General features: G+C 53.8%; 1 protein-coding gene across 6 annotated transcripts in view; it reads left to right on the top strand.

Annotated features, from left to right (window-relative positions):
* Positions 1-1,706: 1,706 nt before the first annotated feature.
* ELFN1 (extracellular leucine rich repeat and fibronectin type III domain containing 1) overlaps positions 1,707-12,306 on the top strand; it is a 1,469,111-nt gene continuing 1,458,511 nt past the window's right edge. For 5 of the 6 annotated variants that reach the window (XM_069647629.1, XM_069647625.1, XM_069647628.1 and 2 more), the window contains exon 1: positions 1,707-2,418. The gene's annotated coding sequence lies outside the window, so the exon portion shown is untranslated. Of the gene's footprint in view, positions 2,419-8,662; positions 8,747-12,306 lie in introns of those variants that run through there. The other variant, XM_069647631.1, reaches the window with a different exon arrangement.

Raw genomic sequence — 12,306 nt, 5'->3', positions numbered from 1 at the left:
GCAGGGGCGGAGACACGTTTTTGTGGCCCAAGCCGTGGCTGTGACGCATGTAGTCCTGCACGCAGAAACCCATTCATTCTGCAGCAGACACATAATGCATGCACGTTACATCCTTTTTGTCTCATGTTATGTTTTGGGGCATTTGTATAGCACTTTTATCATTGGTATGATCTCACAGCGCTGTGGGTTGAACGCTCTCGGGGACCGTAGTCCAGGTCAGTGTAGAGAGTAGAGTAGCAGATAGTGCTTGGGTGCACTCAGTATGTGTGCAACCAGTGCAGTTTGCTTGGTGTGTAGCTGCATTCTGATGCTAGGCGTAGTGCTGTGGTTGTGTGAGATCAGTCGAATATGTCCACCAAGGCCGAACTGACCTCGGTTCCATGCCCCATTATGTTGCGCGGGCACGGCATCGCAGATGTTCGCCATGCTTCACTGTGTGACAAGCACGGAGCACGGCTGACAGAAACACCGTGCATGACTTGGAGTCAATCCTTGTGTCCCCCAAGACCCTGTAAGGACTTGGCCCTTGGAGATAACCCTGTGCAACCAATATGCAATGGGTGGCCACCAGCCGTGCTGTGCTCCCCATATCCCCCACATAGGACAAGGTGTGTGGACACGAACTGTGTGATGCCAGAACGAGAGGCACACGAGGCATCGCCAGAGGCATGAGCAGAGCATAGCATTTCAAAATCTAAAACATGTACAGACAACCCTCCAGCAAAGGTAAAGTCCAGGTTACACAGAGTGCAAAGAACTACCCGAGGCGTTTGCTTGTGTGGGGTGCAATCGCACAGGACACCCGACTTCAGGATAATGCCACGCATGATGTAGGCCATCTATGACGCCATCACAATGCCATTGAGGTTGTCATCGGTGATGCCATGTGTGATGTCATTCGCGATGTCATCACTAGCGTCGCTTGCGATGTCCCCTTAAATGACACATGTGGGGATCATGAGCCTTGCATGGCAGGGTGAGTTGGCTTTCTGGGTGTGTTCATGGGAGCCACAGCGTCAGTTCGTGTGAAGCGTTTGCAGTCCGATTGCAACGTGTGATGTGCTCTGCGTGTCTCATATACTCGCATAGTTAACCGAACGCGGATCAGGCCGATTCTGTGCGTTGTTTTTGTTTTATTTTTGTATCTCCATATTTCGTTCGACTTTAGAAGCGATGATGAAACACCTCGATTGGAATCAGGTCTACAGGCACTATCTGTACAGACTCACTGGGGAGTTGCTTCTGCAATCGGCGGCTCAGAACACGTCCCCGAGAACCCACCAAGGTAGCATTGGTCTAGTGTTGTGAAGTGGGCCATCGTGGAATGTGGAAAGGGGGACTGAAGCTGCAGCTGTGGGGCGGGGGTGGGGGAAGAGGGATGAAAAGAAGGGGAAAGTAAGGGAGTGGGGCGGAAAGAGAGATAGCGAGGAAAAGAGAGAAGAGGGGAGAATGGCCGTGTGGAGGAGAGAGAGAACGAGAGTGGGGCTAGAGAAGAAACGTGGAAAAGGGGAGAGTGGTCGTGGAATGGCGCGAGGGACGGAGAGGAAGGGCAGGGAGGCAGAAAGGGGGAGACAAGAAGAGAGAGTGTGAGGGCTGGAGAGGTGAATGGGAAAGAGAGGGGAGGAACGAGATAGGGGGAAGGAGAGGGTGGGTGAAAGGGGCAGACCAAGAGAGTGAGAGAGAGGAAGATGACAAGGAGAACGAGAGGGAATGAGGGGGTGACGAAAGATCCCATTGACAAAATGCAACAGAGGGCATACGTTGGAGAAAAATAGAGCTTGGGTGAAAGAGAGGACCCAGAGAAAGAGATAGGGGGAGAAGCCGAGGGGTGGGGACAATAGAAAATACAAGCTCAAGAGAGAAGGTGTTAAAAGCGGTGAGAGGGGGTGGGAGAGCGCGGCGGATGTGAGGAGAGGGGAGGGATAGAGCGGAGCGGAGCCGCTCACTGCAGGGCTATTCGCTCGCGGCCGCCCTTTTATAGACGGCCTCTGCCCAGCAATCTGATTAGAAGCTTTGTGCTGTAACTTCGCCCGGGCGCCATTGGATCAACATGCTGCCGCCGCTGCCCGCGCTGAAGTTACTCACTCCGCCTCCTCCCAGCCCAGCAGGACTCTCCCCCACTGAGGCGTGCGACTGCGCTCGGAGAGGCAGCAGCCCGGCCGCCTGAGCAGCGCTGCGTGCGGAGCTGGATGGCAGCGGGCAGGCGCGGGCTCTGTGCGGGGGGACCGAGCGCCCGCTGCGGGCCGCCTGACGCAGTGTGGAGCCGCAGAGTCCTCGGCACTGGGTGCAGCCCTGGCTGGATGTGAGCTCTCTGAGGCGCAGCTGTCGGCGTGGAGTCTCGCGAGGGATTCGAGGAGTCGTGGGGAGCGGGGAACCCCGGGAGGTGGCAGCAGGCGGGACGCTTCACGCCAGCCCCAGGTAGGTGAGACGGGTCCCGGCGGAGGATGGGAGGGAGAGGGCGGCCGGCCGGGGAGATGCCCGCGCCCGTCCTGCCGCAGTATATTGTATGCCGGCTCTCTTGGCTGCCTGGGATGTCTGAGCTCATGCCGGCGATGCAGGACGGTGTGCCAGCGAGCTCCGTCCCCACCACCCCACCAAAGGAGAGGGCTGTCAGGGTCGCCAGGACCCAGTGCCTCCAGCGCAGGCCCGCGTTAACACCGTGCCTCCCGGAGCCCGGGGAGCTCCCAGGGCGATACACCAGGAGGGTGCTACCCCTCAAGGCTCCCAGTACTCCCTGCACTAGACGAAATGGCGCTCGTCTGGATCCGCGGGACCCCAAACTTCTCACGATGCCTTGTCTGCCACAGACCCCTCAACCCCGCCCCCCCCCGCTCACCCCTCATACGCACTGTAGTGACAGCAGCAGGTGAAGAGGGGACGGGTTCCACCTGCAATCACCACCGACACAAGAGGGAAAAGCTCCTGGGGCGGGTGGGAAGGCCAGAGTGCTCCAGCACCCTGCTCTGGATTATTATGGGGGGTTGGGGGTTGTGGGATATGGGTGAGCATTCAATCCCCGAGTTTGGATTGTGCGATCTGAAGGAAAAACCGTAGCTGTTAGGTGGCACTTCACAACATCACAGACCTAGAAGTGCTCGGTACCCTTGTGGTAAAGTGCTGAGAATATTATTGGGCCCCACAGTGCATGCCCCCCACCCCCACACCACCCCCCACACCCGCTGGAAATGTTGATTCTGCTGTAGATGGGAATGGCCCCGATTTAAGGTGTTTGAGGTGACAGAGTTGGGACAGCACTTCACAGAAGCCCGTGGTTTAAAGTGCTGGGCTGTGCGTGATCAGTAGCTAGCACTTTACAGTGTCACGTGGAGTGTTCACGTGGCCATTGCTTTGGTAGAGCAGCACTCTAACCCGTGCCATTCTCCAAGCGGGGAGATGTAACATGTCAACCGTTTGGGAGCATTTCTCAGCACCGCCATCCTTGAAGTGCTGCGTGTGCAGGACGCGAGTGGCACTGCACAGCCCCGCGCTATGTCTGTGGGCTGGAGCAGTCCCGTCTCGCCTCCCGCCCGCGCTCTTCGGTGACTCTGGCTGGCTTGTAGGACGTGCACGGCACTTCACAGCGCCCCGGGCTTGACGTGTGGGTGTTGTAAATGTGTATTGTGTGGGAGTGGGAGGTGCAGCTGCTGCGCCGTGGGTGGATTCCTGTGCAGCTTCGAGGGGCAGCGTCGCCTCTTTTGAAGCCCCTCGTCTTATCATGCGGGGCAGTACCTCCCGCATCCTGACCCTCGGCTGAAGTATGAGTCCGCCTCCGTGCACAGCTGCCAAGTGTGAGTGCGTTCGGTGAATGGTGGGGAAGGGGTGCATTGGGCTCGTGGAGTTCCATGTACAGTGCACCCGGGCTTCAGGGTGCATTTGAGCTGCTTGTGCAGGAATGTGGCCACTCCGATTTCTAGCGAGAACTTGGTGGCTGTTTTAAATCGTTAAGGTGATTGCGGGTGTATTCCTCTTGTGTGTGTGTGTGGTGGGGGGAGGGGGGTAACCTGCATTTGAGTAAGGGTGAGGGGGAAGAGAGACCATCGGTCTTCATTTGGAAGTGTCTGGAGGTGAGGGGATTGTACGCCGTTAGTGGTAAGTAAATGGAATTGTAACTCTCCTTCCAGAATAATGGGGCTACTCTAATGCTCCCTTAAACGGTGTTGACCTAATGCCCCTTTTCTAGTGGGGATTATTGGGGCGTGCATTTGTCTTTGGGGGAGACTTGGGTCAGAATCCTCACGGTGTGCAGAATCGTGTGCTTGGAGATAGCTGTGATGTCTGTGTGTATGGGGGTGCTATGGGTGCACTGGGGCTGGGGGCATGCTCCTGGCGAGGTGGGCCACAGCCCTTACTGCGGGTGGCTTTATATATCATGAGACAGGGTGCAGGAGGTGAGTGTGGAGGGTGTCCGTGTCCTGAGTATGTGTGTTTTGGGAAAAGGCGGCAGGGAGTCGCGGTCCGTTCGTGTCTAGACGTCCGAAAGTGTGGATGCTAACCGTGCCGTCCGGGGTGTGGGCGATTGTGGGTGTCCTAAGAGGGCAATGCTCTGAGGGTGGGTGCACTGGGTGCTTCTGAGCGCGGGAGTAAAGAGTGCCATGAGTCTGTCTGTGGATGTCTTGAGTGTGGAGAGGGTGTTGATGTCCTGAGCATGGAAGCTTGTGTTGGAAAAGGTGTGTGTACCTGATGTCTTGGGTGTGGGAGAGGAGTTTGGAGCGCCCCGAGCGTGTCGACATATGCATATCATTCGTGAGTAAGGAAAGTTTCGGGCTGCTGCCCTCCTGAGTGCATGTGGGAGGCTGAAACGTGCCGAGTTTCCGGGAGCCCGGTTCAGCACCATCGGTTTGCGGACAGCTCCCAGCGCCCCCATAGACCAGCAGTGGGAACCAGACTCCCCTCCTCCTCCCTCGCCCGATCAAGGCGCTGGACCTGCCCACCCCGATCGAACCCAACCTCATCAGCCTTGCGGGCAGGGGTAGAGCTCAGCCGGGTTCTACGTCCCTCTGTAACCCAGCAGCGCCCCAATCGGCCCATGCATTCTACTGATACGCCACCCTGCTGCCACGATGTGCAGTGTGCACCGCGACCCGCAATTGCCATCCACAGGGGTAATGTCGTGCACCTCACTGTAGCAATAGACGACACCCCAGTATTGCAGTGAACACCAATGCTGCCGAATACCCCCCAATGCCAGACACCCCGTGGCAGCTACGCCCTTGCTCCTCTATTACGCCCGTTAACGGTCATTTGCCCCAGTGCGGTCCCCCTCCTCCCACACACACACGATAGCAATGCCGTGCACGCCAGCTCTGCCTCACGCGGAAGCCCCCACTACAGCACTACCATGCACCCGCACCGCTGCACTGCTAGACAGCCGCTGCTGTTGAAATGCAGTGCAAACAGCACTGCCGTACCCCGTAGCCCCAACTGTAGCAGCACACCAACACTGCCTCACACCTCTGCGGTGGCACTGCTACGCCGCCCCCGCTGTATCACTACATTGCACACCATCACTGTTGTGGCACTGCTAATCAGCCTCCGCTGTAGCAGTGCCGTGCACACCAGCACTACCGTATCCCCTAGTCTCCATATAGCAGTGCCGTGCACACCAGCTCTGCCTCACCCCTTCCCCCCTCTGTAGCAGCACCGTGCACACAGCACTGCCGTACCCCCTTGCCCCCACCGTAGCAGCACCGTGCACACCAGCACTGCCGTATCCCGAAGCCAGCATGTAGCAGTACCGTGCACACCAGCACTGCCATATCCAGTATCCCCCTCTGTAGCAGCACCGTGCACAGCAGCACTGCCGCACAACTCTGCCCTGGCGTGCAAGCTTCCCTGGCTCTGGCGGACGGGACCTGCGCCGGATGCTATTCATAGAATCTAATTGCACGCTCCTTAAGGCTGAAATCTTTAAATCGGCTGCTTGTTAGCCATTTCCCCCAATGCTTCTAATGGCCTGTCTGATTCCCGGGACCTGCTTACTGGATCGGCGCGTGCTTTTTCTTGACACGCTCTTTAACAGTCGGGTCGCGTTTGCCCAAGAGAGAATTGGGTATTTCACTGAAGGCAAGTGCGTGCCCAGGAACATCTGATAGAGCTGGGACAGGGTCAGTCGTGACTCGTGAAGGGGGAAGGGGGGCAGTGGGAGGTCAGTTTATCGACAGCTTGTCCTTGATAACAGGCGAGGTGCCCCTGGGGACAGATCCTTGTTTAGAGGGGCGCATCTTGCTGTCACGCGCTGGTGTTACAATAATATGCAGTCTTCGGGCCGGGAGGGTAGCCCAGGGGCGGCACAGCTTGTCTTGGAAGCACGACACTGCAGAGCAACACAGGATCGCATCGCGGTCTAGCGCTTAGAGGGAGGTCTCTGGTATTAAGCGCCCTGTGAAAAATACATTCTGGGTTACCCTTCTCCCTCCATGCAATGTGCCGGGTGCACTTAGAATCATGAAGATTTGCTGTAGGGTGCAAATCTGGAGATGTCAACAACGCCGTTAGGCTTTTAGCCTGCTCCTGTTTCCTAACGTATCTCCTGGATCAAGACGCCTCGTGCAAACCAAACTGGTGCAAAGATGTGCTCAAGATCACCACAAACATGCGCCGAGAGTTTCTGTACAGAAAACATGAGTGCAAACATGAAAATCTCCTCGTGGAACTCATACATGCCTTTCTTATCTTACAGTGTGATCCACATCATATTGGGGAATCTAGCCCCCTTGCAACCTCCTCGCACAGCTTAGTAGGTGACGCATGCGCCCCCTGCATGCTTGGGAGCTTTAGCACCAATCGTTTAGGCTGAGCCCCCCACCCCCACCCCTTCCATTTTAACGTGGTATGCAACGGGCTGAAATATTCACTGTCTAATAATGTGCGCCTGCAAAGCACTGCACCCATGTCTCTGTTCATGTGCAGAGCCCCACGCATAATGTCCCTGAATCTGCCTTCATTTCAGCTCACGAGGAGGTAAGCAGCGAGCACCGGGACATAAAGGGGTTGCAGTGGAGGCAGACTCATGATCTTAGACAGACGCCATATATTCTTGTCTTTTGTATTGTTTTTTTCTAATTCAGTTGCGATGAGCTGTAAGAGATGGCGGAAGTGAAATGCAACACTTGTGATCTTGGGCAAACACTATACATTCTGGGTTCTTGATTTCTGATGAATTGTGTCACCTTAAGCATTGTGAGTGAAGGGTTACACGGTGGCCTTGTGATCTTGGGAGCACACTATCCATTGTGAGCTCATGTGAGCATTGACTAGAATCCTACACACAATATTAATTGATATTTGGTACTACAGTCATGGACCCTTCATTATTGCTTGTCCTGGAACCTTTTGCCATTGCCTGCGTTGGCCTCGTAACCGTTGCCTGTCCTGGACCCTTCACCAGTGACTGTCCTTGACCCTTTGTCAGTGTGTGTCCTGGCCCCTTCACCGTTGCCTATAAAGAACTCTTCACCATTGCCTGTCCTATATGCTTTGCTATTGCATATCCTGGGGCCTTCAGCAGTGCCTGTCCCAGACCCTTTGCCACTGCTTTGCCTGGAATCATCAACGTTGCCTGCCCTGGACCCTTTACCATTGCTTGTCCTAAACGCTTTGCCTGGCCTTGGGCCATGCCAGTGCCTGTCCTAGATCCTCCACCCTTGCCTCTTATGGACCCTTCATAAGTGCCTGTCCTGGACCTGTTGCCATTGCCTGTCCTGGACCCTTCACCGTCGCCTATCTTGGACCCTTTGCCATTGCCTGTTCTGGATCCTTCACCATTGCCTGTCCTGCACCCATTGACATTCTCCTGGACCCTTTGTCACTACCTTTCCTGGAGCCCTCGCCATTGCCTGTCCTAAACGCTTTGCCTGTCCTGGGGCCATGCCAATGCTTGTCTAGATCCTTCACTCTTGCCTGTCCGGGTCACTTCATCAGTGTCTGTCCTGGACCCGTTGCCTGTCCTGGACCCTTCGCCATTGCCTGTCCTGGACCCTTCGCCATTGCCTGTCCTGAACCCTTCCCATTGCCTGTCCTGAACCCTTCGCCATTGCCTGTCCTGGAGCCTTCACAGTTGCCTGTCCTATACGCTTTGCCATTGCCTGCCCTGGACCCGTCTCCTTTTTAGTGTTATTTTCAAATGGGGCCGTTTGCTTCTGGGCTTCAGCAGACGAGCAGTACTCGTGCAAACCAGGCTCTCGTGCACGGAAGGTGTGCGTGGGGGAAGGTGTGCGGGGCGCACCGCGAGTCCCCCGCCGCCCCGGCTCCTCCCCCAGGGCGCACTTTGCACAGGATCCGGTGACACCCTGCTCTGTTAACTCGCGCTCAGATGAAGCTGTTGGCTGATCGCCTCGGATCGTGTCGAAAATGACGAATGGCCGGATTGTAATGCTATCCCCGGGAGGGCGCAGGTCTGCGCCTGTCGGTCCGGGGAACGGGACGGCTCTGCTTCATCTTGTGTTCCCTTTTAGGGGCAGGGGCGGAGGGCGGATCGATGGCGTTTTAATTCACTGTGTTGTAATTTGGTTGGGGGATTGAAACGGCCTGCCTTCCTTGGCCCCTGGAGCCTGCGCGCTCGTCGGCTGCGCCCTCCCTCCCCGCCCCCCCTCCGCACAGCCACTGCCTTTGCACGCGTCGTGCGCTTGCAGCCCGTGGAGCGTGGATGTGATGCACGGGGTTACATAGAACGCACGCCGGGTGGAGGCAGCACGTTAATCATGTGAGAAGCCCCATCCGCGACAAGGCCACGACATCAGAGAGGCTGGTAGGACTGGGGCGGGGTCTGGCATACTACACCAAGCACCCCGACTTTCCCCGTCACTGCTTTAAATATCGGTTGCACAAGAAAGGGTTCAAAAGATCACGTTTTAGGATAGACAGAGATGGAGCAAGTGTGTGTGGGGGGCTTTCGGGGGAGCGTTTTACTGCAGGTGAAAGGATCTATTAACTGCATTTATTGTACTTTTGGGTGAGAAATTCGTTTTTTGGTTTGCTTTCTAATACGATCTATTTTAGCCATGAATATATATATATATATATAAAACGTTCTCTTCTTTCAGAATTGTTACTGAAAACATTATGTTTTTCTTAAATGGGCTCTTTTGAGAAGTTGACATTTTGTGTTTCTTCTATTAAAACATAGGAGGACAGCATGTTTGTTTTGAATACATGTATGAACCTCGCGATGTTATGTGGGGACTATTCCCTGATGACATACATTAACACATAGAGAATGATGTGTAGGCACTCTTGGAGGGTAATATGTTGCAAATCATGGAGGGTGATTTGTAGCCACTCTTGGAGGGTGATTTGTAGCCACTCTTGGAGGGTGATATATAGACACTCTTGGAGAGTGATTTGCAGGCAATGCTGGAGAAATATATATATATATATATATATATATATATATATATATATATATATATATATATATATATATATATATATATATATATATAGGCATTCTTGGACGGTGATGGGTTGCAAATCCACGAAGCTGATATGTAGACACTCTTGGAGGGTGATTTGTAGGCACACTTGGAGGGTTATATAATGCAAATCCCGGAGGGTGATTTGTAGCCACTCTTGGAGGGTGATTTGTAGCCACTCTTGGAGGGTGATATATAGACACTCTTGGAGAGTGATGTGCAGGCATTGTTGGAGAATGATTTATATATGCCCAAATGAGGGTATGTAGGCACTCTTGGAGGGTAATATGTTGACAATCCTGAAGGGTGATATGGGGGCCCTCTTGTTGGATGATATATATTACTCTTGGAGGACGATATGCAGGCACTATTGTAGGATGATATGTATGCACTGTTGAAGAATGATATGTAGGCACGTTTGGAGCGTGATATGTAGGCACACCCGGAGAGTGGTTTGCAGGCACTGCTGGAGGATGATATATAATATGTATCTATATACCCAAATGAGGACATCTAGGCACTCTTGAAAGGTGCTGCGTAGGCACTCTTTATCCATGGGTCCACACTTCAGCGGTCTGTATTTGGATTTGGATACTCTGCTCTGGAACCATGCTCACACCGCTGAGGTCACTAAAATGAGTGTGAAGGAACGCGGAGGTTTCCTGATTGATAAATACATTGCCCTGAAAGACTAGTGGGGCTGGTACAGACTCATGTGTATGGCTGAGGATGATTAAATTAGCAGCATAAAGTTGAGTAATACTTTTAGTGGGAGATATCCTGCAGGCCGGTGCCCCCAAAACACTGCTAGGAGGTAGGTAGCGTCAGCTGAATATCAAGCATGCCTGACGAAGGCACTCATCCAGCCCAGGATGCGGACAGGTGTGTCATAATGTTAGCTTATTATGCAATCCTGGGAAATCCTGATGCAGTCCGCTGCATTTGGAAGGCTGGTAGGTCTGGGGTAGAGTCAGTCGAATAGCAGGTGTGCTTCTCCAAGACCGTCACCTGTTTGCAGTTGGCAATATATGTGCCGCAGTGTTGGGCAATCACACAGTGAGGATTTTGCTGGCAGTCTGGTGCCAGTCATAGAGCGGGATGGCAGGAAAAGGGCCAGCCGTATGTGAGGCAGTGCTTCAAGTGTGACTCATTGTGCCAAGACCCAGAGGGCTTCCACTGGCACCAACCTGCTGGCAACACATCTCCCAGGAAATTGCTTCTACGACCACAGGACTTCCAGTCTGAAGTGGGCATATGAATGCTAAGACTGTTAACCACCCTTTCAGCGGATCGTGTTGGCGCTCCATTGTCCTGTTATTCCGCAGCTGGGTGGGTCTAATGTAATGGGTGGGCATATGGGCACATCCTGCTAAGCAAGGATTCTCTGGTTTCTATTCACCCCATTGGCAGCACCGCGGTACTTGGGTTTAACAGTGTTGCCTCCCCATGCATTTCTCCTGGCTCTAAATGCAATGGCAGAAGACAATGGCAGAAGACACTGTGGGTTTACCATCTAGGTATGGCATCTGTGAAGGCAATCCCAGGAGCTGGGCAGAGCACCAAGCGCCTGCCACCCAAGACCACTAGATCCCAGGGCTGTCCAGAGTCTAGACCAGAATCAGTCTGGGGAAGTCACCCGAAGAGGCTGGGTGGAAGCCCATGCACAGGCCCGCCAGTCTACGCCCTCCAGCTCACAAGGCTAAGTCAAACGCCCAATGCCGGGATTGGCAGCTGACCCGGTAGCACACCATGAAGGGTCATGCCAGAACCAAGCTCTTCTCCAGGCAATGCCAGCCATGGGTAGACCTAGCCAGGGCTATCATAAGGGAATGTGTGGTCCGGGGTGCACATACATCTCCTGTCGCCTCCCCCTTTGGACGCAATCACAACCAATGGCATAGGGCAAGGTGATGCCCCGGCGGCGACCAGGCACTGCCTTGATGAATTCAATTACGCTTTGCATCCGTGCAGGAAGCAGAATGATACAGAAGTGTCCTTAAATGGGCAACTCTAGCAGTCCACTGGAGGGTGCAGGAGGGTGCAGGACACGCATTAACAACAGCAGCCGTGTGGCATGTATACGATCTGTGGCATAGATGCAGCAGGGGTACTCCGGGCATTACATATTCTAGGTTCCCCGCAGCAGTGGCCTTACTTGTTCTACTTTATATACATTTAACATCTTGCATCTATCTGTAAATCAAAATATGTATTCTTTATTAGTATGCATTCTCTTAGGTCCCTTAGCTAACATCAGCATCTGATTTTTAGCAGCTGTCAGCCCGCCCAACCTGCCCCCCCACAAAGCCCCTGTCCCGGGCCCTGCGGTTAAGCCCCTTCCACCTCTTTAGCCTGAGACCCGGGTGCCTTTGGACTGGTCCAACGGTGAAGCCCAGATCCTTAATGTAAAAGAGCAGGCAGCCATGTAACCGTGGAGCCGCCTCTTTAATGTAAACGAGCAGGCAGCCATGAAACCGTGCAGCCGCCCCTTTGCTGTAGCGTCATCTTCTACTGCTGTAGGAGTTCAGCGCCTATGCTGATCTGTGGAAGTACAGCTTATTTCTTGAACTTTGTGAACTTCTCAGATGCTTCCTCTTTCGGCCTGGCTGTCCAATGTTCACAGTGCTCGTTTGGGGAGACTGAGCACTAGAACTGTGCTATGCTTGCTTTCATAACCAGCGTTTCTGGTGCTCGGCTGTTGTTTTGTAGCATAGTAAGTGGTAATATCACCACCGTTAAGGTACACAAGTCGATCGACCTCAGAGTTCCCTGGATTTGGAATTGTGGTCCGGCATATGAACATAAATATCTGCAACAAGTGCTTAGCACACTGAGCTATCTTCTGAAACGTCTTCACACTCAAACGTGGTTATTTTACATGACCAATATATAACCG

This window comes from Ambystoma mexicanum, chromosome 2q (genome assembly GCF_040938575.1).
Source record: "Ambystoma mexicanum isolate Mex_15411 chromosome 2q, UKY_AmexF1_1, whole genome shotgun sequence".
Classification (NCBI taxonomy): domain Eukaryota; kingdom Metazoa; phylum Chordata; class Amphibia; order Caudata; family Ambystomatidae; genus Ambystoma; species Ambystoma mexicanum.
Note: the sequence above shows the minus strand (reverse complement) of the source record. Positions and strands in the feature narration are given on the sequence as shown.